The sequence below is a fragment of the Pteropus medius genome, unplaced genomic scaffold (genome assembly GCF_902729225.1).
Source record: "Pteropus medius unplaced genomic scaffold, Ma_sr-lr_union100, whole genome shotgun sequence".
NCBI lineage: Eukaryota > Metazoa > Chordata > Mammalia > Chiroptera > Pteropodidae > Pteropus > Pteropus medius.
Window position 1 is genome coordinate 6,759,131 of NW_024344437.1, and position 26,451 is coordinate 6,785,581.

The 26,451-nt window shown below is 43.1% G+C and overlaps 1 protein-coding gene and 3 pseudogenes across 1 annotated transcript in view; 1 reads left to right on the forward strand and 3 right to left on the reverse strand.

Moving 5' to 3' along the window:
* Positions 1 to 26,451, reverse strand: part of SPATA13 (spermatogenesis associated 13) — a 300,617-nt gene that overhangs the window by 170,641 nt on the left and 103,525 nt on the right. The gene's annotated exons all lie outside the window — the stretch shown is intronic.
* LOC120610755 (uncharacterized) lies at positions 20,191 to 20,309 on the forward strand (annotated as a pseudogene).
* LOC120610763 (uncharacterized) lies at positions 23,897 to 24,015 on the reverse strand (annotated as a pseudogene).
* LOC120610706 (uncharacterized) lies at positions 26,192 to 26,309 on the reverse strand (annotated as a pseudogene).

The following is a 26,451-nucleotide window of genomic DNA, read 5'->3' on the forward strand; positions in this document are numbered from 1 at the left end:
ATTTTTTTTTTTTTTTAAGTAAAAAAATAAAAGCGCCAAGCCAGCATAGAACATCTCATACTTCCTCTTTATCATTGGTTCTCGCATTTCTCTGCCCCAGGAAGCTTCCCACCGTCTGACCCCCCATTCTTTCCTGAGACCCCATTCGTGAGCGGCACTCAGAGCTTTTCTCTCCACATGTGTTCGGTCTCACCTCTTTTATTAAACATAAGCATCCGGTGGGCAAGGAGTTAAATGCTGGGCAGCCCTTCCAGCTCCTAAAAACGCTCAAAGCCTTTCTCATTCGCTGACACTTTGATCTTGATTTTAAGCATTTGTAGTGTAGTAATAACAACAACAGCGTTTAGGGAGCATTTATATTAGGCCAGAATCTGTCCCAGCACTTTATACACATTCACATTTAATCCTCACGAGACCCCAGGACCCCAGGAACTAGGTCCCAGCATCGTCCCCATTTTACAAGTGAGAAAACCCGAGGCAGAGCCCAAGATAGTGATTTGCCCAGGGTCACATAGTTAGCAAGTGGCAGAGCCAGAGTTTCAATCCAGGCCATCTGACCCCAAAGACCACGCTCTACATGTGGAAAACGGAGATAAACTTAATTTACTTAAGGCTCCTCCTGCTGCTATGCTCTGTAGGGAAAAAAGGCAAGGAAAGACCTCTTACGCCATAAATCTTCCCGTGGCTAAATAACAACAGGACCAAAGCGGGTAACCTAGGCGACGGGGCCACAGAGCATCTCATTTGCAAAGACAAGAAGGCTTCTGCATTCTGCAGTGTTTCCTTGCAGTCATGAGCCAGTATCTTAATCATCGTTAACTAGAAATGAAGCAGCAGTAGTAGAATCCTAACTTTTACAGAGGAGGAACCAGAATCCCAGGAGTTCACGGAGAGGGGCGAACAGATGGAGGCTGGATCTCAGGATTGCCTTAGAGCCAGATCCAAATCACAGAGGGTTGGATCTGATCAATTTCCCACTGAAGACAGCTGGGATAAACAAATCCACGGAATGACTCCGCCATTTGGCGATTGTTCCTCGTTGCTATGTTGGGGGCGGAAACAACTAAGAGGCTATGAGCCGTTCGCCGAGAACTACAGCATTTGGTCCCTAAAGGCCATGCTAATGGGAACTGTCTCAGCCTCAGTGGTGCTTCATGGTGGGACCTTTCTCAAAACCGTCCCCTAGTTAAGCACAGACTGGCCAGGGAGAATTAGTCTGGCTGCCCTGAGAGGGTCTCCAGTTGTCCTGGGCTTCGTGAGGGAGGTCCCCTTCCTGGCCGTGAATACTTGGTGGCAGTTCAGTTCTCAGGAGATATAGTGAAGACGGGACCTAAGACACAGCCATTGGATTCTTGGCTAAACCAGAAGGCACAGATTAACATGACCTTGCCAAAGGGGTCTGCTTTTCTGAGGGAGCCATCGGCTGCTTTCGAGGACCTTTTATTTGGGACAACTGCTCACACGAAGCAAAGCTTATCATAGCTGTTCACTTCGGTTGGAGCAAAAGCAGTCTTGAAAAGAGGTTTCAATAAATGCCCTTTGAAGGCGATTTCCTGGATGTCCAGGTCCTCAGGAAAACATCTAGCATCCTCTATGAAAAAAAAAATAGTATTTGCAAAGGCAAATTTAGTCAGTATTTTTTTTCTCCCTCATTATCAATTTGAAAACTTTTCTGTTGACTATATACGGAATTTTCTTCTTTTAAAACATTGCTGGCAAGGGTTTGATAAGAACTGGAAAACAATCACCAAAAAGAGAACATTGCCCAAGGGTCTTAGTTTTTCAATCCAACCCACAAGACATTGGCCACGTGACTGTGAGCTAGCTATTAAATCTCTCTAAGGGTCCATCGTTTCCTCTGTAACATGGGAATATAAATTAGTATGTCCCCGACAGAGCTGTGAGAATTAGATGTAATAGTCCTCGTAAAGTTTTTAACACAGGGACTAGGGCGTGGTAAGTACCAAACAAAATTCTTCTTACTGTTCCTAATATCAGTTATTGAGAAGTAATTTTGTGCCAGGCACTATGCCAGGGCTACAGATGGGTGAGACTATAAGGGGGTCCTTCTCCTTAAGAAACTGTCTAACACAGTGGTCCCCAAAGCAGCAGCACCAGCATCAACAGGGACTTGTTGAAAATACAGATTCTCAGGCCCCACCCTGGACCTACCGAATCAGAACCGCTGGGGGCCAGGGCCCAGCCATCTGGGCTCCACAAGCCCCTCAGGTGGCTCGGGGGCCACTGAAAGTTGAGAGCCACGACAGAACATCTGTTATGCGTTTGGCAATGATTCTAAATCTCAGGGAATTTAGTTTCATGTGCTCAGAGATCTCTTAGTTCCTGAATATGTTACGTGTGAAAAACCCACATATGCCAAGAAGTGTCCACATACAATGCTTGTAACTATCATAAACACATTAGTAGTTTCGCGCACATGCGTTTCTCCGATTCTGTGCATTTTCCTGCTGTGAATTAGAAACAATATATCAATTAATGGGGGGAGGGGATTAGGCAGAGGTTGGAAAGAAGGGGGGGACAATGGACAGTGTGCACCCCCTCAGGCTTAAAAACAACCGAGGGAGAGGAAGGCAGAACGGTTTATCCAGCCGCTGGCTTCTCAGTCGTTGGGGGTCTGTACTTAGGTTCGGGTTTATCTGCTGTTCAGAATTTCTTCATGATGTCAGGTCTTCTGTTTTTTTGTTTTTTGTTTCTTTAGAATTCTATCCGATCAATTTATAATTTGTTGTTGGTCGTAACAAACTGAACTGAGAGACGTAAAAACAGATTGTTATCGAAACGCCTTTAGGGCTACTCACCTCATTCAAGCTTCCTCGGTCCGTTTTGAAAATGAACCGCTAAATTTTACAACGGGAATTTGATAGCGCGAGGTTTTCCGGGAACGCGATTATAAGGCTGAAGCAGAATGGAATATGCATTACGACTTCTGGTGAAGAATGTGAACACGAAGTATTTCTTTACGTAAGGGCACTCCAGCTCCAAAATGTGTCTCTGCCGCCCAAACAGATGTGAATGAAAAAAATGGCTGGCAGTTATTGTGCGGTCATGGCTTTGGCCTGGTTTTCTCTCGTTCTCTTCTCATTTTGTAAAAAGAACCTTTTTGAAGACCATGTCAGAGAGCCTCCTTCTGAGACAACAAGGGAAGTGACATCATAGAGGCAGGTATAGAGAACTGGAATATGAACTCACCTATGGTTCCACAATTTGCTCGGATCTGTGCAGTAATTAATCAAGTCATTGCTAACGACATGGAAATATGTTTGGCAACGTGTTCTGTTGTCTAAACTGTGAGAAATGGCAGGTGAGGTTGAGAAGCATCTTAGGCGAGAACATCCCCAGCGGACGCGGGGTGGTGTGGATTCGCAAAGCGGGGAGACTTTCACAGCACCAGGGGAAGAAAGAAGAAAACTCAGACGAGGCCGAAGCGGTGGCATTTACTTATTTCCTTTCGTGCAAGAGGCTAAGGGTTTCACTTGTACGTCGACAGAGAATTCAAGATTAAACTAGATCACGAACACTCCTTGTTACGAAGTCCGCGTTTGTCCTTCAGTCCTATCTATAACGTAGGTACAACTGCTACATTGCAACGCATGTTTTGTGCATGGAAGAATTATAAGTAGAACATAGTGCTGGAGGCCTCGTGCTTCTGAGACAGTTAGACCGAGGCTGGATCCTACCTCCACCACCGGATACCTGTGAGATATTGGGCAAGTCACTTGTTCCTGCTGAGAGAGCTCGTCATTTCTTCATCTATAAGATGGGATCTAGCTAACTACCAGATAGAGTCATGTGATCCCTGAATGAGATAATGAAGGTAACGTGCTGATACCAGTACGAGGCATATGGCATGTGCCCAGGAAATGGCACTGTGGCAGCCGGCCTCCCAGATGGCCCCTAAGATCCTGCCTGCTAGTGCTCACGCCTGTGTTCTTCCCTGCCCAGTGAATGCGGCTGACCTGTGACTCCAAGAAGACACTGCAGGAATAAAGGTGTGTGACTTCTGTGACTAGGTGGTAGAAGACCTCGTAGCTCTCGCCTTGTCCTCTCTTGGATCGCTGGCTCTGGGCGAGCTGAGGACAATGTGGTGGGGACACTCAAACAGCCTGCGGAGAGGTCCGGGAGGTCAGAACCGAGGCGCCCGTCAACAGCCAGCACTAGCCTGCCAGGCGTGCGAGCGGGCCGCCTTCGAAGCAGGTCTCCAAGCCCTGCTTGAATCCTCGCATGAGTGAATATGGCCTGTGCGCAGCCTCACGAGAAACCTTGAACTTGAACTAGAGCTCCCGGCAAGCTGGCCCTGAATCCCGGGCACAGGCTGTTCGCTGCTGCCGTGAGCCACTGGGTTTGGGGGTAACTTGCTATGCAGCAAGTACAACTAACAGGTAACCGACACGCCTTCGGCGCTGTGACGAGAGGCACGTGGTGGGTGCACCAGTGTTTGAAGTCAACGTTCTGTTGCTCCAGGGTACTCTCCTGATGAGGAAAGTACTCATCGTGTATTTATTCATTTTCCCCCATCAGAAGTTCAGACGTAGATGACCTCCAGAGTCCTTTCCTTCCCCATGACCCCACGCGGCTGAATTCCCGGTCCTCTCCCCTGAGAGACTGTTTCTGGAGAACCCTCAGTCCATCTCCGGGACCCGACCTCTGGGACCCGACCGGGCTGGATTCAAAAGCAACCCAGAGTCTGCCTGACCTTGAGCTACTTCTAAAAGCAAAAAAAATCAGACATGGAAGAAGTAATCTCAATTACAAAAATAGAAAGGTGATGGATGTACTCGTGTTCTTGAAGCGGTGCAGGGGCCGGCAGGGGTGGGGCCGTGGGAGGAGCGCCAGGCGGGTGTGGGAGGAGCCAGGCGGGACGTGGGAGGAGCCAGGCCTGGGTGCCCAGGTGTGTGCGCGTCCAACTTCCTTTCTTATTCACGAAAGGGCCTACTCAGAAATCAGCCTTTATGAGCTTCTACGCAGACAGACACACACACACAGATGCACAGACACACACAGAATCTGCATGCATGCTGTGTGTGGGCCTGCACACACACCACACACACAGCCTTGCACACACACACACACACACACACCACACCACCTCTGAATTAGCTTCCATATCCTCAAATATTGGTTTCTAACACTCAAGAAGCAACGAGCAACATTCACAAGCAGATTTTCACAGGCCACCAGAAAGACAAACAACAATCCTTCTTCTGTAGTCTTTCAAGGAACTGACTCGCAGTCTCCCCAAAGCTACTTCTGGAGAGCCGCAGTTCATACAGTCCTGCGGCAGAGCTGAGTTACAAAACCTAACCAAAGTCTACGTTTGCTCACAAACTTTGCACCTTTCCAACGAGCACCACTGAGAAGTCCTGTTCCTCCTCCACATTCGGCTTTTAAAAGCTTTACAGAAGTAACTCATTAAACATCCAGTGTAAAAAAAAAAAAAAAGAATTGATATCACTGCTAACAGTGGCTTGAATCAAACTAACTTTGGCCTAAAATATTACATAATTGAGGTAGAAATATTTCGGTACATGCACAAAGTGGTTTACAAAACTAAAAGTGGACATTGTCCAGATGGCCTCTTCAGCAGCATTCCAGGAACACATTAGGGACGAGAACTAGGAAGTACCCGAGACAGCATCTGTCCTGCTCCCTGGGGGAGGCTGTCCCTGGGCATCCAGGCTTCCAGGAAATCGGGCTCCCTTGTCTGTAAGTCATCACAGTAAATGGCCCCTCCTGCTGAGCGGGGTCTGTCAGAAGGAAATATGAAACGGTCGAATAGTAGAAGGCGTTCAAGAATGTTAGAACCACAGCGAGGAGACTTCAGCGACAGAACAGCAGAAATAGCTTAAGAGGATAAATGCATGGGTGAGAATTTGCCACGAGAGCAGCAGAGATCAAATGCCACAACTAGATATTGAAGAATTTGCAGAGGGAGACCGCGGAGGAGAACGGAGAAAATGGAGACTAGGCTCGAGACTTATAATAAAACTGTAGTAATGAAAACAGTACGGATTTAAATAGAAACAGAGACAATTAGACCGATGGAATAAATAGAGAATCTAAAATGGACCTTTGTTTACACGATAAATTAGCCTGCGACAAAGTGGCATGAGAGCACCCTGGTTAGAAACTGCTGGGATAGCAAACCGCATCTCAGGTCTGTAATGAGCTGTTTGTGTTCAACTGATCAGAACGTTTAGTTCGCTTATTCAACAGCATCATCTTTTTTTGGTGCCTGGTGCTGCATTAGGCACAGAAATCACAAAGGTGAGTAAGGTGCCGTGTCACAAGCTCAAGTCCTGGTTGAAGGTAAGACATGGACACAGGTAACTACAAAGCAGTACGGTGAGTGCTGCTGAAGTTTTTTATAAAGCGCTGCGGGGGCAACAAAAACAGAGTCGCCAACTGACCCGGCAAGTTCAGGGAGGTTTTTATTGGAGGTAGAACATGTTTGGGCCGAATCACACAGCTCTGTCTGCAATGCCGACAGAGAGACCAATCTGTCCTCACTGGGTCACAAGTCTGCAAGGAGGCGTAATGAGCAGGAATGCAGAGAGAAATGCTCCACCCTAAACGAGAGTGTCCTATCAGCCAAGGAGAAAAGTGTAACCAACCACAGGAAATGCTGCTGCTCGGTAAGAGCAGATGTGGCCTAAGAACAGCCACCTACCACGTCTTCAAGGGCAATGATCCTTAAGTAATTCAAAATGACCCAGAGAATGAAAAAAGTGAGAATGATCCTCAACTAATTGGATAAATCCTGTATCACCTTAATGACAATGTCAAACAAAGACAATAGAAAGGATAAAATTATGAGTCAGCCTGGACTATGAACATGGAGGCAAAGTAGCCAAATATCAGCCAAACAAATTTCAAAAGTACATGTTTTAAAAAGCTATCATCACCGAGTAGGAATTGCATAATGGCTTCACATTAAAAAATATGTATGCAACTCACTTCATTAAGAGATAAAAGAGAGGGAAAAAAAAAAAAAGCTTTGTTCATTAGACGCAGCAAAAGTATTTCATTCAGTTCGATACCTATTTCACCATAAAAACTGTAGCAAACTAGAAACACATGAAATATGTATTAGTTTTATATAGGGCATTTATCAAAAATCGAGTGCAGATATTGTACTTAAAGATAAAATATTAGGAGCTTACCCTTTAAAGAAAATAGAGAGCAAAGATACCTGCTATTGTTGCTTTTATTCAAAATTATACTACTGATCTAGCCAGCAGAATAAGGCAAGGAAGAAAAAATAGAGAGGCAAGGATTACAAAGAAAGAAAAAGCTGCCATTACTCACAGAAAATGATAGCCCAAATTTAAAATGGAAAAAGAAAAAAAAAACACAGTATTTATAAACTATTAAGCTTGGTAAGAGGGTTCTGCGAGGTTGCTGGCTATAGAATCACTTTACAGAAACTGTAACATTTCTACATACCAGCAACAAATGGTATCCGTTGCAAAGAATTCCCACACACAGTAACAAAATTTCTGGGCACCTAGAAATAATTCTAACAAGAGATATGTGAAACACTTGCATAACCAATTATAAAACGTTATTAAATGAAATTAAAGAAGACGTTTTTTCAAAATGGTGAGATTTATAAGGTCCATGAATGGAAGACTCAGTATCATACAGATGGCGATTTTCTCCCACGTGATCTAAACTCCAGTGCAATTCCAATCAAAAAGCCAACGGAATATTTTGAGATTGATGAGCTCATCTTAAAATTCATGTAGACAGTAAAAGACCAAAGATAATTCTGCAAAAGAATTGAGTGTGGCTTGTCTTATTTGAAACGAGGACTTATAATAAAGCCGTAGTAATTAAAACGGTATGGTAATAGACACAGACACAATTTGACGAAGGGAATAGAGAATCCGAAATGGACCCTTGTTTACGTGATAAATTAGCATATGACAAAGTGGCATTACAAAAAGTAGAAATAATGGTCCATTCAACAGTTGATGCTGAAACAACTAGTTATTATATAGGGAAAACTGTATCTATGTCTCATATCATAAACAAAAATATTTACAGCCAAATGAAGATATGACTAAATGTACAAAACTGTAAACTTTCAGAAGAAAGTAGAAAGTATATGACAATGGGGTAGGGGAAAGTTTTTTTGAAATTAAATTTATTGAGGTAACATTGGTTAATAATATATGCATTTCAGGTGGACGACATTATAACCCGATATCTGTATACTCTATTGTGTGCTCACCACCAAAAGTCTAGTTTCCTTCTATTATCATATACTCGCCCACCTTTACCCAATTCACCCTCCGCCCACTCCCAGGCCCCTCTGGTAATCACCATTTTGTTGTCAGTATCTTTGAGTTTGTTTTGTCTGTTTGGTTAGTTCGTTTGTTACTTTTTTTTTTATACTCCATGTATGAGTGAGATCATATGGTTTTTGTCCTTTTCTGTCTGACTTATTTCATTTAGCATAATAACCTCGAGATCCATCCATGTTGCTGCAAATAACAATATTTTAGCTTTTTAATGGGTGAGTAGTATTCCACTGTATATATTTACAACATCTTTATCCATTCATCTGTCAATGGACACTTAGGTTGTTTCCATGTCTTGCCTATTGTAATTAATGCTGCAATTAATATAGGGGAACATATATACAAATTAGTGTCTTCATATTTTCCAGGTAAATACCCAGAAGAGGGATTGGCGGATCATATGGTAGTTATAGTCTTAATTTTTGAGGAACCTCCATACTGTTTCCATAATGTCTGTACCAATTACATTTCCATATCCTGACCAACACTTGTTATTTCTGGCTTTTGTTGATAATAACCATTCGAACAGGTGTGAGGTGATATATCATTGTGGTTTTGATTTGCATTTCACTAATAACTAGCAATATTGAACATCTTTTCATACAACCTGTTGGCCATCTCCGTCTTCCATGGAAAATGTCTATTCAGATCCTCTGCCCATTTTTTAATCGTATTTTGTTGTTGTTGTTGTTGTTGAGTTGTATGAGTTCTTTATAAGTTTTGGATATGAGCCCCGACTCAGAAGTATCGTTTGCAAATATCTTCTCCCATTCAGTTGGTTGTCTTTTTGTTTTGCTGACAGTTTCTTTTTTGCCTTCGGAGTCCCTTTGCCAAAAACCCATCTGAGAGCAAAATCCGGAAGCTTCATGCCTGTTTTCTACTATGTATTTTATTGTTTCAGGTCTTACATTCAAGTATTTAAACCATTTTGAGTTAATTTTTGTGTATGGTATAAGATACTGGTCTAGATTCTTTTTTTTTTTCTTTTTTCTTTGCTTATGGCTGTCCATTTATTGAAAAGACTTTCCTTTCTCTAATTGTATATTCGTGGCTCCTTTGTCGTAAGTCAGTTGCCTGTTTATGTGTGGGTTTATTTCTGGGTTCTCAATTCTGTTCCATCGACCTGTGTGTCTCTTTTTTCTGCCAATACCATACTGTTTTGATTATTATAGCTTTGTGGTATATTTCAGAATTGGGGAGTGTGATACCTCTGGCTTTGTTCTATTAGGAAAGAGTTTTTTGAATAAGACAAATACAGCACAGACAATAAAGAAAAAAATGATAAATTTGATTATATGAAAAACATGGAGACAATAAAAAGCCCCATGTAAGGATGGATTCAGAGGGCAAGACCCATGATAGAGAGGTCAAATAAAGAGCATCTGAGTTAAGATACTAGCGCTAGAAGTGGGAAGGATAGAAAGTATTGCGGTTTCATTTTTTAGAATTAGAAATATTTCTGCCCTAATCTCTTTTATTATTTTTACTAATGAAGAAGGGGTCAATAATATATTATATTCACAGATAACACAAACATATTTCAGTCTTTAGTAGTGGTCCAAAGCCTGGTGTTTAGCTCACCCAATTCTTCGCACCCTTATCTGAAGTTGGTTGTTGACTGGAAAAATTTGCCCCTCCTCTGTGGAATCTGTTGTATGGGTTATAAAATGATCACTCCATTATCATAGGTTAAATATTTGTTTCCTAAATTGCACCTCACCAGCAAGGATGTGTTCATTCATTTCTATGTCCCCAGGATTGAGCACAGTGCTTTCTGCACTGGTGGGGCTCAATAAAGGCGTGACAAATGAATAATAAATGGTCAGTTACCCCCAATCTCGGCTTCTGCCTCACCTGCCCGGGGTGTTAGCAAAGTTTAGGCCCAGATCTGGGGGTAACGAGTCCTCAGGACTAACGCAGATTCAGGGAGAAGCAAGGAGCCTCTACAGCAGCTCAGGGCGGTCGAGGGGTTTGGCATTGACCCATGGGTTTATTTCCATAGTAAGGGGTTTGAATCTAGTTCCCCCATCCTGGCCCTCGCATGCAGCCTACTCCTCAGCTTTTCTTCACTTTTGCTTTATGCCTTTAACATCATTATCCCTCCTCTGGCTGGAATGACATCATTAACAATAAAGTCAGCAAACGATTACAATAAGACGGCATTTTTGCCTGTCGAATTTAAAAGTTTAAAAGTATAATAACATCCAAGGTCGAAAGAAAATCAGTACTACCGTGGAAGGGGAGTCAAAAATCGATAGAAGCTTTCTGGAAGATCATTTGGCAATGTGCGTCAAAAGCCTTAAAAACGTGCAAACCTTTGACTCAGTGATTTCACGTCTAGAAACGTATCCCAAAGAAAACAGCCCAGTGATGTGCAGAGATGATACTGGCAAAGATATCGTGGCAGATCAATTTACTGGAGTAAAATTTACACACGACCTAAATGCCCAGCAGTGGGGTGCTGCTTAACCGAACTGCAGTCTATTCGTATAAGGGAAAACTATACGCACATTAAAAAAATAACGATGCTGTAGGAGATGCTTCAAAACATGTGGCTAAGTGGGGGCGGGGCTCCAAGAGTATGTATAGTATGGGCTCTTTTTTTTTTTAAGTTTCCATAGGTTCTAGCTCTCATTCAATCTGATAAACTCAGGGCGTGTGTGTTTGTGTGTGTGTGTGTGTGTGTGTGTGTGTGTGTGTGTGTGTATACACGTGTATCTATGCATCTATACACCCATATGTGCATGTGTATATACATATATATATAAATTATCATCGGTGGAAGAGAGATTTTAAACATTTCCAGAAGACAAAGCAAACACAAGTGCGTTGATGGTTAAACCTGAGTGGAGTGGAATGCAGCCCAGAAAGCTCGTGGAGGGAGCCAGGGAGGGTGGAGGAAGGAGCTGATCCTTCTGGCAAAACCCCAGGGAAGACCTAGGCATGGGGCTGATAGGCTTCAGAGCAAGGACAAGAAAAGGTGCTGAAAACCAGGAACAAACTGGAAGTCTGCCCGGGGAGCTGCACGCCGATCCCCTCTCCCCTGCGAGCTGTGGAAAGCAGCCAGCCCTTTGTCCAGGGGCCCCAAGCTGGAGGGTTTTCTAATGAGAAGTTAAGTAAACTGCCCGGGGTGAGTTCCTGCTCTAAGGGTGAGTGGAGGTGCACAAACACACCGCAAAGCAGGTCTCAGTTCCTAGAGTCAGCAGGTCCCGCCCTCACAGACACGGAGTCCCCAAGCCAAGTCCCCAGGGAAGGGGAGGCCTAGAACGAAGGCAGTGCCTCACATCCCATCTCGGTTAGCCCAGAACGACTAACCGAGGCCTTCACTCTGACACACAAACAGGCTACGTCTCATACCAGGAGGTCAAGTCCAATGTTGAAGCAACAAGAGATAGAATTTAACTCTAGGTACAAAGATGCAAATGTAACCAAGAGAACTAAACATAGTTTACCAAAATCAGGAGAAGGACTAAGGGTAGAGACCATCTCATACAAGACACTCCAAAGGTATCATTGTCTATCAATAATGAACATCATAAACATGTTGTTAAGAGCAGCAGTCCCCAGCCTGTTTGGCACCAGGGACCGGTGCTCCCATGAGAATCTGATGCTTGATGATCTGAGGCGGAGCTGAGGCGGTGATGCAGATGAAGCTTTGCTTGCTCCCCAGCCGCTCACCTCCTGCAGTGTGGCCCGGTTCCTAACAGGCCACAGACCGGTAACCACCAAAAGGTCTAAAACAGAAATGACCACAAGGGATTGTCCCTTCTCCACCCCCTGCTTTTTATCACCATGTACACATATAGCTTCAATAAAAATTTAAGAATAAAGGGAAGAAAGCATATATAGGGATCATCATTGTGCTTTTCTATTTTTCATGTGTGATTCAGAAATACATAAATATGAAACTTTTGGTGCCCGCACTGAGGTACCTTTGACGAAAGATTTTTCTCTATGAATTTACATAAACACAGACTTGACACCACTTGTTTTTAATATTTGCCCAAAGAATCAGCTTATTTAAATCAAGAGCTAGTGCCTTTGCTTCAGGTTTTTGGCTTTTTGGTTTTTTAAGTTTGGCAAACCATTTTCCTGCCTTCTTGGGACTGCACAGCAGTGATCTTGATTACGAAAGCTCTTCATGAGTATCACCATCGCAGGGCCTGTGTATACAGAAAATGTTCACCAGTATCACCCAGCCTGAACAGAGTTAACGCCTTAAATTTTTGCTGTTAAAGGGAGACTTCAAAAGGTCATTTGAGTACCCAGCCATTTTTTAATCATCTCCCCTCCTTTAATTTCTAGTATTTCCTCCTCCTGATATTGCTGTAAAGGCTTTATTTATTCTCTCCACTACTCTGGCAGGCATAAATTCCTTACCCGCTTTTTTCTGCTTTTATCTTCTCTCCATGTTTGTGCCTAATCTGAAGGTTCCCAGAAATATAGTTTTCAGAGAGGAAATGCAACTAAAATCCTATCAGTCGGTTCCTCCAACACTCAGAAGGGTCCACAGACACTGGAATGGTTACCTTTTGAATTCGTGTTCTCACCTGCACTTGATCTGCTTTATCTGGAATCCCTAATAAATTTAGGAACAAGATTTTTTCTTTTGTTGTCTCTGTCTTTACAAGATTACCTATTACCCCATTTCTTTTAGCAGGTCATGGTGTCATACCTGCACTGTGGGTGCTCTTTAACGTCGACATGGGCTGTCACCTGGAACTGGCTTGTGACGTTTGCTCTGGAGCGAGAGCCAAGTCTGTGGGCCCCGGCACCGGGGGATGCGACGCTAGAAACAAACAGTCATTGAATGGTTGGTACTCAGGCCCAGTGTGACACAATGCACGTATTGTTCTGTGAATGCCACCGGCTGACCCACTGCTGGATGACCCACCGATAGGGTGAGTCCCCGCTGAACAACTGCTCGGCCGGAATGAGGGGAAGGACAGGAAATGGAAAACTCCGTCACGACTCCCACCAAGTTCAGTGGTGGAAGAGCTTACATTTTCATGCACAAGGAAAAGACGACTGTAGAGGAAAAATAATTCTTGGCTCCTAGGAGATGAGAGTTGAAAGATGGGGAAGATTTCTATTAATTATTATTAACCACAGACCGGGGGGCTTAAACGAGAGAAATTTGTTTTCTCACAGCTCTGGGGGCTGGAAGTCCAAGATCAAGAGGTCAGCGGGGTAGGTTTCCTGTGAGGCCTCTCTCCTCAGGGTGCAGAGGGCCACCTTCCCCTTGAACCCAAAGACCGTGTGCCTTTCATGGTCATCCCTCTGTGGGTGCCTGTGTCCTGATCGCCTCTTCTTATAAGGACACCAGTCCTGATGGACGAGACCAAACTCTTGACCTCATTTTAACTCACTCTCCTCTCCAAACACAGACACACCCCGAAGTCCTGAGGGTTAGGGCTTCAAGTGAGGGGGGGACACAATCCAGCCTATAACAGGGACCGTTCGTGTTCTAAACGTTTCATTTCTATCTTCCTAAAACACATTCTCCGTAGGCTTATTTTCAGCTTATTTTCATATCTCCCTTTATGTTTTCCACTCCTTCGATATATAACTATTGAGTATCCATAAAGCTCCTTTACACGACGCTCGGTGCTAGAGATTCCAGGATGACTCCTGACACTGTACAGAAATTGACAGGTAAAAAAAAAAGAAAAATCATAACAGGCCAATAAATACTCTAATGAAGGTTTGAATGACGTTCTGTGGGAGTTCAGAATGACTCCTGCCTGGGAGCCAGCAAGTCCGAGCAGAGAAGATGACAACTAACAAACTCTGAAAATGATGGATATGAGTTCGTCGGGAAAAGAACATGCAGATGACGTCATTCTAGAAAAGGGGAACCAAAACTGTGAAGTACAGAGCATGAAAAGATATGGCATCGCCTGGCTGTGAGCTGGGGGCTGATGACAGGGAGTGGAGAGAGAGATGTGGGTCGGAGCCAGGCTAAGAAATCAGAACTTTAGCCAGAGCAAGCCAACTGATATTGCCGAATGTTCGTTAACTATGAAATCAATATACTAAAATCTAGATTTCTGAATACCTTTTACATGCCAAGTACTGTTCTTATGCTATTTAGATGTAGCCTCAATTTACTGTGCCTTACCAAGTGGACTCAGCTCGTCAGGACCTTTATCTCATTATTCGCATTTCATATGCCCCATCCTTGTCACTACAAGTGATCAAATGAGTAAATGCAAAGGAATTCTTGTCTCTCTAAGAAACTATTGTCTCTATGCCTAATAGCTCTCCATGAAGATAAAAAATGTACGTCTACAATGTGAATGTATCTATAAAACACCTTCCATTACATGCACATTAAAGGAAAGTTTGGTAAGGACTGGTGGGTTTAATGCCTGCTTTAAGAATTTCCACATCAAAACCTATTTAAAAATCGGGTTAATCACTTCTTCATTCTACAGGCTGAGGGGACCAGGATCCCTTTGAACGAACATGAAGTGAAATCGACCGATTCTTTCTGTCAAATGCCAAACACTCTTTCCTCGAAAAGGTGCCGTTTGATCTTTACACGCTTCAATCAAACAACACTGTTCACCCTACAGCGAACTTGCCCCACTGGCATTTTCTCAGCACTTGATGTACATGGTGGACGTTCTCGAACTTGTATATTGCTCTCTAATGGTGTCCTAGAAGTAATTTCCTTTATAAAACCAGTGAAAGCACAACATTTACGCCTCGCCATCACCCACGGTGCCTGGCGTACAGAAATAGCAAACGCAGCCTATGGCACCAAATGCTTTATGTGTCACTAACTAACTTAATTCTTATAATCATCTGTGAGGTAGGTATCGGTATTATCTTTATTTTAAAGACGCAAAAACTGAGGCACAAAAAGGACAAGCAATTCACCCAAAGAGCCGTGTGACGGGGAGTGGCAAGTAGGACTCGAGCTGAGTCTGGGTTTAGAATCTGAGGTTTTGGTCACCACTACCCTAGTTAAGATTTCATAACTATTAGTTTATTAAGCACGACGTCGTCTGAGCCCTTGGGAAAGGGACCGTGTAACTTCTTCGCTTACTTTATTTGGCTTCTGGATAAGATGGCAGCAAAGTGCCTGACTCCCAGGACGGTGCCTGGTGACGCATCTCGCCGGCGGGCGGCCTCCAGCGCAGAGCCTCCGGCACAGCTGTGCGAGGTCAATAGACCTGTGTGTGCGGCCGGCGGGCAGGGGAATAGACAACGACCCGCTTTCTTCCCCCCCTGCACCGTCAGATCCACAGCGGAAAGCCTTCCGTTTCTATAAATATGGCTCAAAGAGAATGTAAACTGAGAATGGTGCTTATAATTAAATTTTAAGTACTTCTCCTACAACGACGAAGGATAAATACAATTATTAATGATAATGGCTATCATATATTGAACCTGTGATATATGGCAGGCACTGGGCCAGGTGCTTTTTTGCATTGTCTCATTTAATGTCCCCAACGACCCCCGAGCGGTAGGGACTCTCACTTAAAGATATGGAAAGTGAGGCTCCCAGGCTGAGGCCACACAGCTAACACAACACGGCCCCGCCCTCCTCCCCACGATTCCCTGTCTGTCCCGTCCTCTCTTGCAATCCCATTTGGCTTCTGTCTATCTGTTTCTCACTCTTTCATTATAAATCAAAGTCTAGGTAACACAATAAAAACAAACAAATGAACAAACAAACTTCTTTTCTATTGTTAATTTTGTTTGAAATTAAAATGCCACCAAGGTTCTTTCTGTATTTTCTTTTCAATCCTTCTCCGTCAGAGATGTCCAATAACGTGTTTACAGGTGAAATGGTAAGATTGTGTGCCTTAGAAGACTCCAGCAAAAACAAATAAATAATAACCATCTAAAAACGAACATTTTTACATTTTTAGCATTTTTACAGCACAGCTCTGTCCTCAGATCTAAGTGGGGACATTTCCAGCACCTGGCGGAGCCTAGATCTCTGTATTGTCATTGACTGCCTCATGGAAATGCCATTAAAGTCTTGGGAAAAATGCACATCAAAGCGAGAGCTTCTGGGGCTGAAGATTCTTCTGGAGCATCAGATTGTATCGGCAAAGCTTCGGAGGCTCTGATGCATCCACCAGTCGTTTAGACTTCAGCAGCTAATTTCAAGTTCAATTCAAGTTGCCAAGAGCGATTTGCATGAAATCCTCCACAGGAGAACATGCTTTTCAAAAAGCAAGTTGCCCTACTTAGTCGGTGCTGTGACTGGGGCCAGGACAGAGACGATCTGCCCCTTTTCTAGTCCCTCATGCTTAAGTCTGTGTGTGGTGACCTGAGCAGGTCACAGGGATGATGGCTGTCACATAGTCACTACTATTAGCGTTATGTTTTTTTCATGCTCTAAGCACAGTATAAAAGTTCTTCCCTCAAAATGGTTGTGATTTTTTTTTTCTATGCCTTAAAACTTCTGTGCTAAGTAGAACAACAGATTACTTTAAAGTGCATGGATGGCCTTTTGTGGGGGGCGGCGGGGGGGGACTGAACTTTTAGATTCTATCCAATTAGTTAGATTAATCAAATTTAGTTCTATGCAACCTGGCTGTCCCCTAGAATAAAGATTCTCTAAGCGATCGCTTGGTACTCAGGTAAGGAAGGTGGCAGGATGATGCTGCTGAATGAAAATGTCAGCAGCAGGTAGTGGATATGCTGATGCAGGATTTAGCTGAGAGGGAGGTTCACTTCCGGTGTGTGGTTTTAATATAGCAGGATTATTTACAGCCACGGAAATTAGAAAGGCTGCAGGAAACAAACTAAGGAATCACTGACGAGTGCTGAAATCAGCCCTACTGGGAGTAACTCCTACTCGGCTAATAATCAGAAGTGACACATTGGACATGCAGCAGCATGACTGGACGGACGGACGGGGGACCACCTTTGTTATTTTTTTCCCCCACGGGAGTGATGAAATGACTGTTCTGGACACTGTGCTACAACTGTGAGAAAGGATGAAAATTCTCTGTGAAGGGACATAAATACTCAAGTGCGGGCTTCTCTACAGGGTGAGCTTATCTCGCTCCCCGTATCCCTGCCCCCACCACCACACACGACGCATGCATCACACCTGGGGGACAAAAGCACCTGTCTCTCTAAGATGTACGTCACAGAGTGGCCTCTTGTGGAATCCTGGAAACACAGATGCTGAGTTTATTCGGGGGCAATTGAAGGAAAAGTTAAAAGAGGTGAACTTAAGTTGGCACACTATATATACATATATAGATACATGTTATAGATATATCTGTAAATACATATCTAATTAGAATTATGTATATAATGTATGTATGTATTTATACATATGTAGCTCTATATAATTACACATATATAACCTACACGTTTAAATATACTTTGGTGCTCTGGCTGTCTGTTTGGTGCCATAGTGTGATAAAATAAATAGTAACACTATAGGTATTTTCAAATAATAAGTATTTAAAGACTAGACACAAATAAAACACACATACTGATAGCTTAATTTCTATGGAATAGGTGGGAGAGTTGAGAAATCATTTTATATTTGTTTATTTCTCATTTTGACATATTCAGAATTCTTTTTGGAACAAAGTTCATGAGATTCTCCTGCCCTCATTATGCCTTACAAGGAAACCTTTAGTGTCTTAACAGAAGTGATTTCGTATTTTTAATTTTATTGCATTAAGAATAACTTAACTCATCTCTTCAACCGATGGTGTTGGCAAACTGGATAAACACACGCAAAAGAATGAAACTGGACCCCATCTTAGGGCACTCACCAAAGTTAACCTGAAATGGTTGAATAAAGATTTACACGTGACACTTGAAATCACCAAACTTCTAGAAGAAAACATAGAGAAAAAGCTCTTGGACATGGCTCTCCACAATGATTTTCTGGATATGACATCAAAAGCACAAGCGACAAAAGCAAAAACCAGCAAGACGAACTAAAAAGCTTCCGCACAGCTAAAGAAATGATCAACAAAACAAAAAGGCAACCTACAGAATGGGGGAAAATATCGACACATCATATATCTGATAAGGGGTTGATATCTAAAATATACAGGAAACTCACGCAACTCATTGGAAAGAAAAACAAATAATCTGATTTAAAAGTTAGTAAAAGACCTGAACAGACTTTTTTTTTCCAAGGAAGATATACATCTAAATAGCCAATAGATACGTGAAAAGATGCTCCAAATCACTAAGCATCGGGAAATGCAAATCAAACCCACAATGAGATATCACACCTGTTAGGTGTGAGGTGATATCTATCCAAAGAACCTGAAAAGGACAAGTGCTGGGTAGTCGTGAAGAAATTGGAATCCCGTGCACTCTTGGTGGGAATGGAAAATGGTGCAGCTGCTGTGGAAAACACTGGCGATCCCTCAAAATATTAAAAGTAGAATTACCATGGGAACTAGCATCCTCGCTTTGGGGAAAATATCCAAAAGAATCAAAATGAGGATCTCACAGAGCTATGTCCACTCCTATGTACACTGTAGCATTATTCACAGTAGCCGAGTAGTGAAAGCAACCCAAATGTCCATCAATGGATGACTGGATTAACAGAAGGGGGTCTATACATACGGTGGAATAGGGTTCTGCTTTTAAGGAGCAGGAGATCCTGTTCACGCTACAACGTGGGTATTATCTTAAGGACATGACACTAAGTGAAATAAGCCAGTCACAGAAAGACAAATGTGGCATGATTTCACTTCTGTGAGGTCATTAAAGTAGTCGCTTACAGAAAAAGCAGATGGAACGTGGTTACCGGGGCCCGGGGTCGGGGAGGGCCGGGGGGGGTCATTTCATGGATTAAGAGTTTCAGTCTGACAGGATGAGGAAGTTCTAGAGATCTGTTGCATGACAAAGTGGATATAGTTAACATTACCATACCGTGCACTTAAAAATGGTTATGATAATAAATTTAATATTATGCGGGGTTTTTTTACCACACAAAAATAGATTAACTATAAATATATAGCAGTATTAAACAGGGTTAACAAAAAAAAAATCTAAGTTTAATGGCAAATAATAAGCAAACTCTGGGTTACCATTAAAACATGGAAAAAAAAAAAAATCAGGAAAAGCGGTGGTTACCGAGCCCGCAAATTGAGAATAGACTATCCAAACGTAGAGATTGTTCAAGGCACGTCTGTATGAAGAAACGATACGTGTAAGAAAAACTCATTTCCTTCTCTACTGTCCACTAATATCACACAAACGTCTTCATTTCTGGCCACCAAATGTGTAGGTGATTTCCCACACTGACAATTCTCCAACACGAGCTGGGAATCTAACAATAGAATTCAATCCTCACACTACACCAGGAGCTGGCACGCACCCCACAGATCAAGGGCTCTGTCCCACAAGACTGTCCCCTTCCCCCAACTTCAGATGCCATTGGAAAGTCCAGGTTGTCACCTTCTGACCAATTGTGTATAAATTGGAGGACCCTAACAACCCCCTTCTCAGGTTTGATAATTTGCTAGAATGACTTACAGAACTCAGGGAAACAGTTTACTTATTAGAGTATCATTTTTGTTTTTTAAATTAAAAACAAAAAACAAAACTCAGGAATAGCCAGATGGAAAAGCTACACAGGGCCAAGTGTGTGGGAAGGAGTGTGATGTTTCCACGGCCTCTGGGACAGGCCACGTCACAGCACTTCCGCCAACCGGAAAGCTCTCTGAACCCCGTACTTTACAGATGTTCATGGGGGCTTCATTTCGTGCATAGTGAGAGAGGAGGGGGAAGCAGGGAACGGATGAGAAGAGGGAAGGAGGGAAGAGTGGGGAAGAGAGCGGCAGGTGTCGACCAGCAACACGGTGTCGGATGTGAACGCTGGATCTCTGCATTTTTCAAGATTCTATGATAGGCAGTCTACGGCCATGCCATCCCGAACAAGCCCGATCCCGTCTGATCTTGGAAGCTAAGCAGGGTCGGGCCTGGTTAGTACTTGGATGGGAGACCACCGAGGAAGACCAGGGGCTGTAGGCGTAAAAAATAAAAAAATAAGGGATTGTAAGCTGACAAGGCCTTTGCAATCGGTGAGGTCAACCAAGGGTTGCCTTGCCTAAAAAAAAATATATATTAAAAAGGAATGAAAAAGGAAAAAAAAAAGATTTTATGATAGGCATGTAATTTGACAGCCAGAAAAACAAAACAAAACAAAACAAAAAAGGCTTTTTTTAAATTAAGAAATACATCAGATTAACTCTTCAGGGAGCAGAAGGAGGCACTGGCATGGGAGGTCCCTGTCATCCATCTTGGGGAGCTGGCCCACAGGCCCGGTCCCTGCCGTGTGTGGGCACAGGAGCCCAGGTCCCCAAGGCAAGCAGGAGAAGTCAAAGGAGCCAAGGCCACGGAAAGAAGCGGAGGCCCCGAAAGTCACGGCGAACCTGCTGCTGTGCCACCTGGATCCCCAAATGCAGGTGAAGTCCCCTCATCACCCATTTCTCATGCGGTCTTAACGGTGGTCCTATTTCTCATTAATAATGTTATAATACTCTCGGTCACCCAAAACAGATGCGTTAGCCTTCTCAAAGCTGTAAAATCCAGTGGAAATGTGTACCAGGAGAATGGATGAATGCACCATCGAAATGACTATCAAAACGCTTGCTCAAAGGCAAGAGTTCACTGGAAGAAGGGTGGGGGATGGGATGAATCTCGTCAACAGAAGTGAAAATTATAGGCAGCACAGAAGTGAGGAGCTCAGGTGAAAACATCCGTCCTAGTCTAGTTATAGGTTTTTGAAGAGCAACAGAACAGGGGGATTAGCAAATCCAAGTTCTAGCCCCAGCTTCACGCCGAATTAGTTCTGTGACTTTTGGCAAATAGTTTCATCCTTCTCTGGGCCCCGGTTCTCGTAAGGAAATATCAAAGAGGGTTGACTAGAATCAGCCATCTTCATTTGTCTTCCAGCTATGATTACAAGACACAGAAATGTAAAGAGTGACATACTCGATCAGACGGGGAGAGAGAGAAAGAGGGAGACGAAGCGCTTGCTAAGAACAAGGTCTCAACGAGCACATTTCGAGACATGTGAGCTGTAGAAAAGCAAACTGACCTGAAAACGAAATGCATGAGTTGACAGCAGGAGAAAATGGAAAGCTATTTTTTTCTCCTTTAGAGAGCTGGCTGGTACCTCAGAGCCAATCAAGTGTAATCTTAAATGTGAATGTGGTGGGAAGTACCGATGTCACTTAGAAAAAAGTTTGGTAAGAAAACTTAAAGATCACGAAACATAAGAAATTGTCTCCTCGGAGACACAGGGCCCTGATGAGGTACTCCTAGGCTCCTTAAAAAAAAAAAAACTTTTTAAAATTATAAGATAAAAAATTGATAAAGAAAGCCATAAAATATGGCTTAGTGAATTATTACGGGGTGAACACTTAAAATCGGCACCCGACTCAACAAACAGAACTTTGCTGGCCACACCAGAAGCTCCCATGGGCCCTGTGCCAATCACAGCCCTTCCGCCATCAGTAACCATCATCCTGATTTTTACAGTAATCGCTTATTTGCACCTCTTCATAGCTCTTTCATCCGAGTTTCCATTCACAGACGTGACAGTTTCATCTTGACGGTTTTAAAATTCTTTCAATCTGCAGGTTCATCCGCATCCCTTTCTTTTTCTTATAATCTATTTGTAAAACAACAACAACAACAAAAAACAAACAAAACAAAACGAAAACTGACTCGAAATGGATCACAGACCTAAACGTACAAGCTAAAACTACAGAACTCTTAGAAGAAAACATAGGTGTCGAGCTTCGAGTTAGGCAATGTTTTCTTAGATATGACACCTATAATATAAGCGATGAGAGGCAAAATAGATATATTGGACTTTATCAAAATTAAAGCATTTTACGCTTCAAAGACACGAGAAAGAGAGAAGACAGCCCATAGGATGGGAAAAAAAATACTTGCAAACTACATATCTGATAAGAGATTAGTAACTAAAATACATATAAAAGTCTGAACAACTCAATGCAAGTCAAGGCCAGCGTTAGACATCAGTTCACGCCCATCAAGGTGACTGAAATCAAAGCGACAAGCAAGAGCAGGTGTTTGCAAGGATGCTAAGCATGCCGAACTCTCATTTGTCACCGGTAGGAATGGGAAAAGGTGCCACCGCACCGGAAAACCGTGTGGCAGTCCCTCGAAAGGCCGGACGTAGCCTTACCATAGAACGCAGCAATTCCATGCCTGTGTATGTACTCGAGAACCGAAAACACACTAGTGGTTGCCAGAGACTGGGGTGAAAGGGGAACAGGGGTGACCGATAACAGGCGTGGGCTTCCTGTTGGGGGGTGATGAGAATGTCATGGAGTCCGATAGCGCTGATGGTGGCACAACCTTGTGAATATACTAAAACCACCAAATGGTGCACTTAAAAAGGATAGATTTTAGGGTACGTGAATTGTCTATCAACTAAAAAAATCCTAATGCGAGCCTACACCAAACCAGTAGAATTACTAAAGCAATTAAAAAATAATTTTGTGCCTCGTCTCCCCATTCTTTCTCCATCTTTTGTGGTTACTCTCTATACCGACTCAGCAGATACTCACTTGACATATACTCTTTCCCTTTGACCTCAATTTACTCTGAGTTCTCCAAATAACTGGTGTTTATGCTCTCGTTAGTACTTATGTCAAAGTGCTTTGAGTTGTTTTGGTTTTCTGACGCTTTATTTCTCTGGTGCATTCCTCAGGAAGGGTTCGTGACCAATATCTCTTGAGTTTTTATATGTCAATGACAGTTCGTCTGTGCCCTTTACACTCAAATATCAACCTGCTCCATATAAAACTCCCACTTCATATTTTCCTCCATGGGAGATCTTAAACATACTAGCCTATTCTCTTCAGACATAAAGAGTTATGGTGAAAAGTCTGATAATTTAACTTTCATACCCTAATAAATCACTTGCTAGATGCTCAAAATATTTTTTTCTTTTAAGTTCCGTAATTTTACCAAATATGCTTTGGTGTTGTTAGTCATTCTGGGTAATATACTTAGGCATGTGTCTCAGGTCAATAAGCAGTGTAGAATTTTTTAACTTTCATGAAATTTGTCTTAAAAGATAGTTCTTAGTATTTGACTTTCCCTTCTTTGCCTTTCTTCTTCAGGAATTTTCAATATTTGTAAGCTGGATCTTCTTTGCTTATTTTAAAATATTTTTTCTTTTCTCTCAAACCCTTACCATCCCCTTTATTTCTTTTAAATAATTATGTAAAACTTCTTCCTTCTCACATTCTTTCTCTCCTAAAATATAGTTTTGTTTATTGACACTCAAGTTCTTCTGGTTTGATCTTCATTTATGAAATGACTTTTTCTTTTATTTCTAATTATTTTCTATTTTGTTACTTAGGAGTTTTTCCATCTTGATTTGCATTCTTTCATGTTTTGGATCATTTTCTTTAAAAAAATTTTTTTTAGATTGTTTTAAAATAAAAGCTTTTTTTTTTTCTCTTTATTTTTAGGCGAGGCAATCCTTGGTTGACCTCACAGATTGCAAGGACCTTGTCAGCTTACAATTCCTTATCTATTTTTATTTATTTGTTTGTTTGTTTGTTTATTTATTGCACCTATAGCACCTGGTCTTCCTAGGTGGTCTCCCATCCAAGTACTAACCAGGCCCGACCCTGTTTAGCTTCCAAGATCAGACGGGATCGAGCTTGTTCGGGGTGGCATGGCCGTAGACTTGAAAGCTCCCTTTTTGATCTGCTCTATGAAGATATCTTTCTGTAGTGCTTTTATTTTTTCCTATAGTAACTCTGTATGGGATTTGTACTGGATATTTTTCTACTGCCCGTTTCCACGTGAAATTGGTGTTCCTTCACTATTAGAAGAAAACATGGTGGCTTATTCTGAGACTTCCGGACTCTGTCCACTCCCCATTTTTATCTGGACCTTCTCTTTCTAGCTCTGTTGTCCCTCTAATGTCCAATTTTGATTCCACTCTAAGAGGTTTCTCCTTTGTGGGGTGCCCTAATATGCATTTAGATTGGGAGAGACACCTCCTGTCATTCTTGGCCGCTGGCCTTGAGCTGGCCCACCATGCTTTCTGCTGGACACCTGTCGGCTCTGTTGGGGTTTTCCTTCCCTTAGGTCAGTGGGTGCTCTGTGGCCCCCCTCTCCTTCCTCCTGCACAGACATGGAAGTGACGCAGGTCGCGTGTCTGTTTGTGGTTTGGCTCCACTTGCTTGTGTGCCTGTGGCTGCCTCGCACCTAATTTCGTTGTTAATTGTTGTCCATGGGTGTTTTGTGTTTTTTGTTTTGTTTTGTTTTTTTTTAAACTCTGCTTGCTGTATCTGTTTTCAGGCTGGGATCAGAGAGATTTATAAGCTATGCTGCTGTTGCTTCCATCGCCCCAGCATCTTCCGAGCTAGGAAAAAGCAGACATCAGGCACATACTCAAAACTGAATTGTGGCTCTTTTCTCCCAAATTTCCTTTCCTTTTATTCTTCTCATAAACCTTGCGTCCTGGAGTCAGCAGACCATGTTCTGAATTTCCTGCGTCACTTACTAGCTATGTGACCTTAGAAAGGCTATTAATTTCTCATTTGTAAACAACTACCCCAAGGGCTTATCACGAAGATTAAACGGATAAGGGAATGTGTTTAGCACAAAGCTCGGTATATAGCAAGCTGTCGATGTATGAGAGCTATTGATGCCTCCTGTACTGACCCAGCTAGAAACCTTGACAGCTCCCTCTCCCTCCCCCTCCCTGCATTTATCCACCAGCAAGCCCGTCATGCTACCTGACTCCACCTCCGATCTGCTGGCACCATTTCCATCTGTGCTACCACGGACTCTGCTTGGACCTCTGCAGTAGCCTCCCAGCCAGATTCTCCGATTCTTCCTCTGCTTCTCTTCAATCTGTTCCACACGAGTGGAACCTGAGTGACTTTTTAAACATGAAAATCTGGCCACGGCCCTCTGCCTCTCCCTGTGTCCTGGCCTCACTGGCCTCTCACCGAGCTCTCACCCCTGCAGGTCGGACATTGAGGTGCCGCCTCTGCCCGGGATGTGCTTCTCCAGCTCATCCATCACTTATTAGTTTATTGGTTTAAATATCACTGCATTACTGGGACTGTCCATGGCTGCGTATATACATATGGGACAGTACAGCTGGGAAAGTTAACCTAGGGAGTCCAACTTTTATGTAAGGAGAAGAAAAAAAAATCATACCCCTCCCACCCATCCGGAGCAGGTCCTTGTTATTTTCTGTCGTAACCCTCTTTTCCTTTCTAGCACAAATCATCATTTTAAGCCACATATTTATCTGTTTGGTGTCTATACCCTCTCCAAGACCTAAGAGGGCATGGCTATGTTTCTTTTGTTCTTGGTTGTATTCCAACGCCCAGCCTGGTGCCCAGCACACACCAGCTTCAATGGTGACAATAAAAGGTCATGGAACAGAAGCATCAAGGGCATGGCCAGATTCGGTGACGCAGCACATAGTAAGAGCTCCAAGAGATAAGCGACTCCATCCGGGCTAAGACAGGCAGGAGCTAGACAGCTGCTCGGGGTGAGGCATGGTGAGCATGCCATGCTTCTTCTGGAAGAGAAAGCTCTGCATTCAGCCCCGACACCTAGGTTCTTGTTGCAAGAATATGGCTGAGACAAAGCAGTGTTGAGAGTCCGGAACCATCAGGCAAGACCCATTTCAAAGATGGAAATGAGAATTTTTACAACTGAACCAATCGAAGCACTCCCCCAGGATGGGAAGACATCGGAGCCGGGAAAGTTAACATAGAGAGCCAAGTGTTTTTTTAAATTTATTTTCTTTTTTTTAGGCGAGGCAACTCTTGGTTGACCTCACCGATTGCAAGGACCTTGTCTGCTTACAATCTCTTATTTTTTTTTACTTTTTACACCTACAGCACTGGTGTTCCTAGGTGGTCTCCCATCCAAGTCCTAACCAGGTCCGACCCTGCTTAGCTTCCGAGATCAGACGAGATCGGGCTTGTTCAAGGTGGCATGGCTGTAGACAGGAGGCAATTTTTTTATGCAGGGAAAGGAAGTGTATTTTGAGTTTGCTGTTTTGAGCTTTGCATTCCCAGAGGAGTTAAGTTTATGGATACGTGCAACACCCGACATCATTTTGTTAATTATCTAAGGTGGGTTTTAAAAA